The sequence below is a fragment of the Sinocyclocheilus anshuiensis genome, unplaced genomic scaffold (assembly GCF_001515605.1).
Source record: "Sinocyclocheilus anshuiensis isolate Anshui unplaced genomic scaffold, SAMN03320099.WGS_v1.1 scaffold144, whole genome shotgun sequence".
In the NCBI taxonomy this organism is placed as follows: Eukaryota; Metazoa; Chordata; class Actinopteri; order Cypriniformes; family Cyprinidae; genus Sinocyclocheilus; species Sinocyclocheilus anshuiensis.
Window position 1 is genome coordinate 705,953 of NW_015555720.1, and position 10,484 is coordinate 716,436.

The 10,484-nt window shown below is 33.2% G+C and overlaps 1 pseudogene; it reads left to right on the forward strand.

Annotated features, from left to right (window-relative positions):
- The first annotated feature begins 3,184 nt into the window (after positions 1-3,184).
- The window catches only part of LOC107672424 (transcriptional adapter 2-alpha-like), an 18,801-nt pseudogene continuing 11,501 nt past the window's right edge, over positions 3,185-10,484 (forward strand).

The window sequence follows — 10,484 nt, forward strand, 5'->3', positions numbered from 1 at the left end:
TCCTCTTCACTACTCCTAACGTTTCACAGATTTAGGAGATAGTTTTAGTGCTAAAACGCTTTGTGAAATACTCTTAGAGCAAAAATGTAGGAGTCCTAAATTTAGTATTGACACGCCCATTATTTTTAGGATTTTCTCCTAAATCGGTGAGTTATGAGCTACTTTTAGCCCCAAGATGTTTTGTGAATACTGGCCCTGAATATTAGAATGATTTCTGAAGGATCATGTGACTGGAGTAATGATGCTAAAAATTCAGCTTTGAAATCACAGGAAAAAGTTTTTTAAAAACATTTTACAAACCATATTTTTTCATCTTAAAAATATATTACAACCTATGCTCTCAATGTCAAATGCAGAAACTTTAATTCATACATTCAGGACCTCAAGGTTAGATTATTGTAATGCTTTATTGGGTGGTTGCTCTGCACAATTAAAGGGGTCATATGATGTGATTTCAATTTTTCCTTTCTCTTTGAAGTGTTACAAGCTCTTGGTGCATAAAGAAGATCTGTAAAGTTGCAAAGACTAAAGTCTCAAATCCAAAGAGATATTCTTTATAAAAGTTAAGACTTGTCCATGCCCTCCTAAAATGCCTCGTTTAAACACGCCCCCACATGTCTACGTCACATTATTGTTAATAATCATCAAATCCTTACAAAGACCATTCCATTTAAATAAAATTTCCTATTTTATTTTAACTATTCGTTTATTTCATTTTTTTAAATTATTTTGCTATGATGTCTTGGATGTTGTAATTATCATTGCATGCACAAAAATGTTTGTCTGTAATAATTGGGCCTCAAATATTAAGAGGTTTTGGCTATACTGTACGTCATAATTCTTAGAGCATTTCATTTTTAAATGTCTGCCTTCGATCTTTTTAAATGTGTCTTTGTGTTATTTATACATTATTATTTGTTGCCGTTATGTTGTTAAGGTGTGTTACATTTACCATTGTTCTGCAAATTTTTGCAGACAAAATCCTGTCATTTCAATACAAACCCGTGCAAATTTCACAATGGATTCAAGTTGGTCATGTGAATTCACTGTGCCGACCAACAGAAACCTGCTTGGTTTTTTAAAGTCTCTTCTGTGTGAGCTGCGCATCATATATCATACTACAGTATTGACAACAGTTAATGGAAATTTTTTCACCCGCACAATTTTGCTGACATTTTATTAATGTGACTGTGAATTCTAAAGTCCAAAAGAACGCATGTAACGTTAATTTAATGACATATTTATGCATTTTCATTAGCTATTACTTGTCAGAAGTAAAAATCTTTTAAATGTTATTACATAAGTAATGAAATAGGCTGTAAATTTAAAGGCTTTGTGTGTTTGTGTTTTATTAAAGGTTTCCGAACGGTGTCAGCATAATCCGTATGGATTTAATGGTGTGGTGGTGTTTGCACAAAACAACCTTGCTTTGATAGGAGATATTATTAAGTGTTGCGTTTGATAAAACAGGCTCTTTTTCATCATAAAAAAAAAAACATTTTTATCCATTTTATTGCATATGAATGATTGAACCCTTCTCTGTGGACACACTGTTTTAGATGTAGTGAGAGGACATTAAGAAACATAGATTTGGTATAATAATGAGAAAATTAAATTGAAGGTGATAATTGTGTTAAATACATTCTATTATTAATCCCTCATGACATTTAAAATTGAAAATATTTTTATTTTTAAACCTAATAGCAGTTACCCTTGCTGGACCTGTTTTGTCCCATGTCTCAAGAATGACTGCATTATTAATACATATTAACACTATGGATGATTGTCCTTTAAGTCAATGTTGTATTTCTTCAGAGACAGAATAATAAAAGTTCAAATATTTGACTAAAGCCAACTGATTTAAAGCTACATGATAGATATAAGTAAGTAAGCTTCTATTTAAAAACAGATTGACAGATTGGATCAGCCTGCTGCTGGACATATACGTCATCATTAGCAAGAAATCCATCAAAAATTATTACTTACGATGATGATCTGGTGGGATAGTGATGAAACCGAAAGATCTGGCCAGTCTCCCTAAAGGTTGTACTAGCGCATAATATGTTGTACACCATGCCAGATAAGCTTGATTATTATACACTTTAGGGGGCTGTGTACAGCACTGGAAGGTTTTTTGTTATTTTTGGATAAAAATTAATTGCACTGTCGAAGAGGTCTTGACTCATCTGAAATTGACACGAACTACATGTGTTGGTCTGTCCACCTTTGTAAATGCCTAGGCATGAAAGTTTACTTTTCTGAAAAATATGTATTTTTTTATTGTAATAGACAAAGATTACCACCAAATGTGGCCTTTATTGTTAATCTTTGTTTGATTATGGGCAAATACCATATACATAAACAGAAATGGGCTAAAGGAAAACCCAACTTTTTGTTATTTCAGATAGATATGAAAAATTATATTGAGTTACTACTTGGGTTGAAAAACAGTAAAGCAAAACGCACTAGGTCTCTTTGTGAAGCTTTTCTGTTATTTATATGATGATCTCATACCTGTTCTTTTTTGGGGGAAGTCGTGGCCTAATGGTTAGAGAGTCGGACAACCCAAAGGTTGTGGGTTCGAGTCTCGTACCAGCAGGGATTGTAGGTGGGGGGAGTGAATGTACAGCGCTCTCTCCCACCTTCAATACCACGACTGAGGTGCCCTTGAGCAAGGCACCGAACCCCCAACTGCTCCCCGGGCGCCGCAGCAAAAATGGCTGCCCACTGCTCCGGGTGTGTGTTCACGGTGTGTGTGTGTTCACTGCTGTGTGTGTGCACTTTGGATGGGTTAAATGCAGAGCACTAATTCCAAGTATGGGTCACCATACTTGGCCACATGTCACGTCACTTTCACTTTTTCTGTTATTCTATTATTATTTTTATTTATTTATTTATTTTTACCTGTATTATTATTTATATAATACTGTATATTTTCTATTTCTTTTTTGTAGTTTATATTTGTTCAGTACCTTTATATTATATGTTGGAAATCAATAAAAATCAATCAATATTTCAATAAAAATCAATTAAATCAATAAATCAATACAAAAATTAAAAAATTAAAAAAAAAGTGTTGGTCTGTCCAGGACAGATAATTTACCACTCAGGTGCCGCTAGGGGCGCTATGTAAAATGTCACTTCCCCTCCTCATGGGATGTTCATTGAACTGCACGGATGAAATGTTAACATTTTCAGTTGTGTGCTAAATTCAACATAAAATCTTAGATTTTATTTACTCCTTTTAACGATGAGGCTTAATCCGCGTAACCGTTGAGTTTCCTTCATCAAAAAGCTGTAACGTTAATAATATCAACTGCATTCAAAACGATCGCAGAGAAGAGGAAGGTTTTACATTTTTCCTGATCACATCCTCATCTAACGTTACAGCATGGATCGCCTGGCGTCTTTTGGAAGTAAGTACATCGTTTAGCAAATCACTGATCGGCTGTTCTTTCGAGGGCAGGTAACTACCTAAATGAGAAAAAGAAACGGCTCTGGCATTAGTTACAGACTTTTACCATAGTAACTGGGCACTAACAAAAATGACTCCTGTTCTACCGTAGGTCCTGTTCATTTTTTTTCTGACGACTAACGTTACCATACATTTTTACCGTAATTTACAGAAGACACTCACTAAAATGTCATTCAGTGTAACATTCATGTTACAAAAATCTTGTCAGTCATATTTAGAAGAAGAATCATTAGATGGTAATACTAATTCACTGTCATTTTAAATCTTTACCAGTCTCCTTCAAACCACTGGGTTTTACCCATTTGTCAACAAGACAATCATTTTAATTATTTCAAAATATTATACAATTTAGAATGACCACTTTTTCTTTTTTGTTTTTAATAAGCACATGTATGAATAAGTGTGTTGTTTAATTTTTACGTAAATATATCTGTTACACTAAATGACGAAGAAACATTATTCTACCCATATTTTGACATTTTGTTTTCACAGAAGTTATTAGAAACATTCAAGTAGGCATTTTACTTGCATTTAGTATGCTTTTTATGTATGTAAAATCACTGTTGTAAATTTATTTTGATGCAAACACCACAATAGGTTGTCTCGTCGACCCATATATCAAATTAGCAAAGTATCTGATACCATCATTGTACTATGGTGCCACCCCAATATTTGCAGAACTTGGAATATTGCAGTATTAAAATAAAAAATTAAAATTTTTATTCAGTGTGATAGTAGTGATACATAAAAGTTTAAATGTTTATTTTATATATATATATATAGTAAAAGTTAATTTGATTTTTACAACTTTTAACTGTCAGAATAATATGCTTATATTTCTCATTAATTATGTTTTTCATTAATGCTATTGTTCAATAATAACTTTACAGTTATAACGTAACTCTCTAAATGTATGCCGTATCGTCTGTGTTAGGCAGATGGCTTGACCATTGTGATACATTTTAATCAGCCAAATTCAAATTCAATAAAATGGTTCTGTCATAACTGTGATATGAAGCTGGAAACTGTTAGCATGTTTTTGGTACAAGACATATGTCTGTTGAAATGATAACTCTTGTAAATAAACCTCATGTCTCTTCAGATGATCCTTTCGATAAGCCTCCCTGTCGAGGATGTTCCTCATATCTAGTGGAGCCTTACATTAAATGTGCTGAATGTGGACCGTCACCTTTCCTCCTGTGTCTGCAGGTGAGTCGCTGGATTGAGGGTCTCATTACTCTCTGACTGCACAAAACATATACTGTCACTGTTAATTGAATGTGTACTATATGATTTAATTTCTCTGTCGCAGTGCTTTACTAGAGGATACGAGTATAAAAAGCACCAGAGTGACCACAAGTATGAAATCATGGTAAAGAGAGCAGTTTGTATTTAAAAATTATTACACTGAATATAAAAAGTTTATAAGCAAAGTGTTTTTTTATATGCAGACTGAATATTTAGATTTAAGATTTAAATTAATAGTTGTTTTTAAACATTACTTAATCCAGAAATGTGCAAATTGAGACACGTTTTTGTTATTATTTACGTAACTTTAAAAAAAAAATTATTTGGATAAAATTGTGTATTTTTTTTTGTGCCCCATAACTTGTATCCTGTCCAATATTGTGCCCGTAAATGACACTTATGACGCTTATAAATGACATTTATTTTAATCTACTTTCTTCTAGACATCAGATTTTCCCGTGTTAGAGCCTGGTTGGACTGTGCAGGAGGAGATGGCTCTGTTGGAGGCCGTCATGGACTGTGGTTTTGGCAACTGGTCAGTGTATTTCTTTACATCATATCTGCAACTCTACTTCTGCTGGTCTCAAAAACATTTTATATCAGAGCAGAATGTCTTAAGTTCATAATCTCATGGCATTAAATGTTGCAGGCATTGTTAAAGAGATAGTTCACCCAAAAATGAAAATTCTGTCATTAATTACTCACCATCATGTCGTTCTAAACCCGTATGACCTTCATTCATCTTCGGAACACAAATCAAGATATTTTTGATGCATTCTGAGAGCTCTCTGACCCCCCATAGACAGCAATATAATTACCACGATCAATGTCCAGAAACGTAGAAAGGAGATCGGTAAAATAATCCGTGTGACATCAGGGGTTCAACTGTAATTTTACGAAGCTACGAGAATACTTTTTATACACAAAGAAAACAGAAATAACGACTTTATTCAACAATTCGTCTCCTCTGTGTCACCCTAACACCATTTTGGAGAGTACGCACTGAACGTAAACAGAGTATGCTGTTCTGTGTTAGCTGCGCCACGTGGATACGTTTTCTACGTTGTTTGTGCTTTGATCTAAATTAAAACAACGTATCCACATGGCACAGCTGACACAGAACAGCATACGTTGTTTATGTATGTGATACTCTCCAAAATGGCACAATAGGGTGACGCGGAGGAGACGAATTGTTGAATAAAGTCGTTATTTTTGTTTTCTTTGTGGTGAAACACATTTCATTACACCAAATACACAAAATAATGTTATTTTTAGCAACGTCATATGACCCCTTTAAGTGTATCTTGATTTAGGAATTAAAAACCTCCAGAAACCCCTGTATTAGGTATTTTTGATAAAATATGTGACCAGTGTTGTTATTGTTAACTAAAACTATTAAAATTGTTTTGGTTAATTGAAATTTTTGTTCTGGAAGTAAGTACATTGTTTAGCAAATCTGCTGGAGGGCATCTACCTAAATGTGAAAAAGAAACAGCTTTGACATTTGTTGCAGAAATTTACCATAGTAACCAGACACTAACAAAAAAAATACTCTGTTACTAGTACTACTAGGGGTGTAATGGTATACGTATTCATACCGAAAATTTTCAGTACGGGTCTTTCGGTGCAGTACACATGTGTGCCGAAAAAATACGGCATGTTTTAACCACTGCATGAGTCGAACTTCATTGGAAACTTCCAGTTTTATATATTGTTACTTTTGATAAGAAAGTCTTGTCTTTCAAATTGTCCGTTTTTTTTGCAGGAAATTCAAACTAGAAATTCCACTTTTAACGCACTTTGATTTGGTGCGACAGATCGCTGTAGAAACACCTCCGTTTAAACGTCAGCATGGAGCGCGAGTAAGAGCGATCATCCCTTCCTCATTACTACTAGTTTTAATGCAAAATAAACATGAATGAACATCTCATGCCTCATGTAATCACTCAATGTTTTAACCGTGGAAAAACGTCAATAAAACAGCTTGTAAACAAAATGTCACTTTGCATTTCATTTACTTCACGCAAGTCATCAGTGTCCACAGCTCATTATTTGCTAGAGAAATTAAGTCTAGAGAAGAGCATTTCGCGAAATATATGACTATATACTCATTATATTTTGCTTTTTCCCTTTTAGTGATGTCTTAATTATTTAATGTATGTTAAATAAATCTGTTATGAAACAAGTTATGACAGCCACTGTGTAAATAAAATATTTCAACAAAAAATATAAATTTTGTAATTTAGAAGTTAATTTAAAAACAGCATTATGTGCAATGTATTTGTTTGCATACAATTGTATTGTGTTAATTATTATATTTAAAAAATAAATAATAATTACAATTGCTATAAATGAAAACTTATAATAATGTTAAAGGGCTCCTCATAGTTTAGAGCAGAAACTGAGGTAGATTTTTATGCCTAAAAAAATTGTAATTATAATTTAATTTATTTAAAGAAAGAGCAATTTAAATAAAAATTTGTTTAGTTTTTCCCGCTGCTGTACAGAAACCATACCGAACCGTGATGTCAAAACCGAGGTACGTACTGAAGCGTCATTTTTGTGTACGTTACACCCCTAGTTACTACCATAGTTGTTAATACATGCCCAAAACAAGGTATTTTCATGGTAGTTGTAGCATGATATTTTTTAAATATCGTGGAATATAATGTAAAATCCATCGTTTATGAATTTAGTAATCATATTTTTATAAAATGTGTGACTAGTGTTGTTATTGTAAACAAGAACTATGAAAAATAGTTTTTGTTCATTTAAATAAAGCTGTAATCAAAAAAGAAAAATTACATGAAAATGTAAAAAACCTTAAGTTCAAGCTGAAGTACACAAATTACTAAGAAGGAAATCAATTAAAGCTGGCTATAAATTTATTTAACAAAAAAAACAAAAACTACTAAACATGACAAAAGCACAGTAAAATTAAAATGAACTCTAAAATTATGAAAGTAAAAGCTAGTTCAAAAATATGAATAAATGCTATATACATAATAGTAAACAACACTGCTAATGGCATATCTGGGTGTTTCTTCAGGCAGGACGTGGCTTACCAGATGCGCACCAAGACCAAAGAGGAGTCTGAAGGGCACTACATGAAGAACTTCATCAACAATCCTCTGTTCTCCTCCACTCTGCTCAGTCTCAGACAGATGGAAGATCATCTGTCCCGGACAGCAGACACAGCCATTCCCTTTAAGCGTAAGTGAGCTCCAGAAACAAGCTACTGTTCTGTTCATTCAACTCTAAATAAATATACACACAAGGTTTGAACAAATTTTAAGTGTAATCATTCTAATAAAATGGCATTAAAATTGATACAGACAACTTATTATACTGTTTTTTAATGTAATAATTACCCTCTTCAGTGTCATCCTTCTTTAACTCTGGCTGTGAGCTATTGTTATCAGTCAGACCATCTTTTCTGCAGGAAATCTGTTTTTGTTCTAATCTGTTGTTCTTTCAGTGTGGCCGTTTGTGTTTTTCATCATGAGCTCAACAGCCCCTGCAGGTGCTGATTTATCACACTTTGGCCAGACAGATAAACAGCATGAACACTAGATGTGATTGTCTGATTTATTTAGTTTTTAAGGCAAATAAACCCACAGAGACCATTCTACAATATTGAAACTGTGACGATTGGTGTTTGTTTATGGTATATAAATATCTTTTTAGGCAGTAGTAGTCAAGGATTGTGTCTTGTGTCTCTTTCAGCCACTGATGATCCTCCAAGGCCTTCATTCGATTCTCAGCTGTCCAGAGATATGGCTGGATACATGCCGGCTCGAGCAGACTTCATGGAGGTGAGTGATCTAATGTGCTGTCTGTTGAAAACAAATTAATTTGTACATTATTCAAATCAACCCCCTCTCTCTTTTTGTCTCTATGTAAAATTAGGAGTTTGATAATTATGCTGAATGGGATTTGAAAGATATCAACTTTGTTGACGATGACTGATATTCTTCACGGTAAGTATATATTTTAAAATACTTTTAAAAACAGCATTTTCTTACCTTCATTTTTTTAAATAAAAAATCAAATAAATGTTACATTGATGTTTAATTCTGTTTGAAACATAAAATTTTTTAACATAGTCTTTGCATCATATATATATTTATTAAAAAAACAATGCATGTAAAAAAATATAAAGAGTTATTTTTTTACATTACACATTCTATATATGAAGTTTTTAAAATGTTTTTGAAAGTAGTTGCTTGTCACTAAAGCTGTGTGTGTATATATATATATATATATATATATATAGTGCTGGGTAACAATTAATCGCGATTAATCGCATCCAAAATAAAAGTTTTTGTGTACATAATATATGTGTATTTTGTGTATGTTAAATTATGTATATATGAATACACACCCATGCATGTATATATTTAAGAAATATATGTTATGTTTATTATATCATATAAATTATATTAATAGAAATATATACATGTAAATACGTAAATGTTTTCAATATATATACTGTATGTGTGTGTCTTTATATATACATAATAAATATACACAGTACACACATATATAAACTAAAACTTTTATTTTGGATACGATTAATCCTAACCCTACTTTCAAAAACATTTCAAAACAACTTCATATATAGATGACAGATAGTAATACACAATTCAGTAAATTGAGGGAATTTGCACGTATTAATGAATTTTTCTTTGTAAATTTTAATGAAATCACAGTACAGTGAATGCTGACTTGTTGTTAACCTCTGTTTACCATACATTTTTTCAGCACTGAAGGTTGCAGTAGTTGACATATATCACTCCAGACTTGAAGAGAGACAGCGGAGAAAGAAGCAAGTAGGAAAACACGTTGTACTGCCATAGAACAACCACTCGAGGGCCTCATTTGACTATTAAATTAAACCTAAAATTGTAGCATTCATTTTATTTCCTTTTAAAAATGTTTCTTGATAAGCAAAATACATACTATAGTGTTAAAATAACTACTAATTGAAGAATCAAATGAAATTATCACATGCACATGCAACCCACTGAAATGTATTACTGAGTTCACCATCTGGTGTGTAAAAATGTAACCTAATCCATAGCAACTGATCAGCCAGCCTGATTTTCCCCAGCACAAACACAAACAGCTGTAGTGGTAACAGTAACAGTGTGTAATTCAGCATTAATGAGGCCTGGCTGCCCTGTAAAGGTATGTGTGGTATGTGTGTGAGCTTGACCTCAGTTCTGTGCTGAAGTGGAGCCGCAGCTGTCGTCTGAGATCTCCTGCAGAGCGGCAAACAGACCAGTGACCCTCCGCTTCCACACAACATCTGAGACCTGCACACCAGACGCCAGTCTCCCCGAACACACACCACACATGAGATGCTTTTAATAAAACATAGCCCTCAGCTCATAATGCCAAGCGTGGTCAAATGTAGCAGCAAGCCAAGGCTGTGCATTACAGTCATTTTACCACAGTTAAGTCACATTTATTGTCTTCTTAAAGCAATTCTGTAGATGCTGTAAAGAATAGACTGTACATGATGGACAATTTAAACAATAACATAAAATGAATTTACCATTGTTTTCAGGCATAAGGCATGATGTGAAGTCATTGTAATGCACAGCCTCAAGCGATAAGTTGCATTCAGTAGTAAAAATCACAATAAACAATTTATCTGCTAATAGTAATATACAGAGGGGCCGAAATCTACAACATGAAATATTCTTTAGACATCATCTTTTCGCTTTTCCTCTTTCCTTCCTTCCTTCCCCAAAAA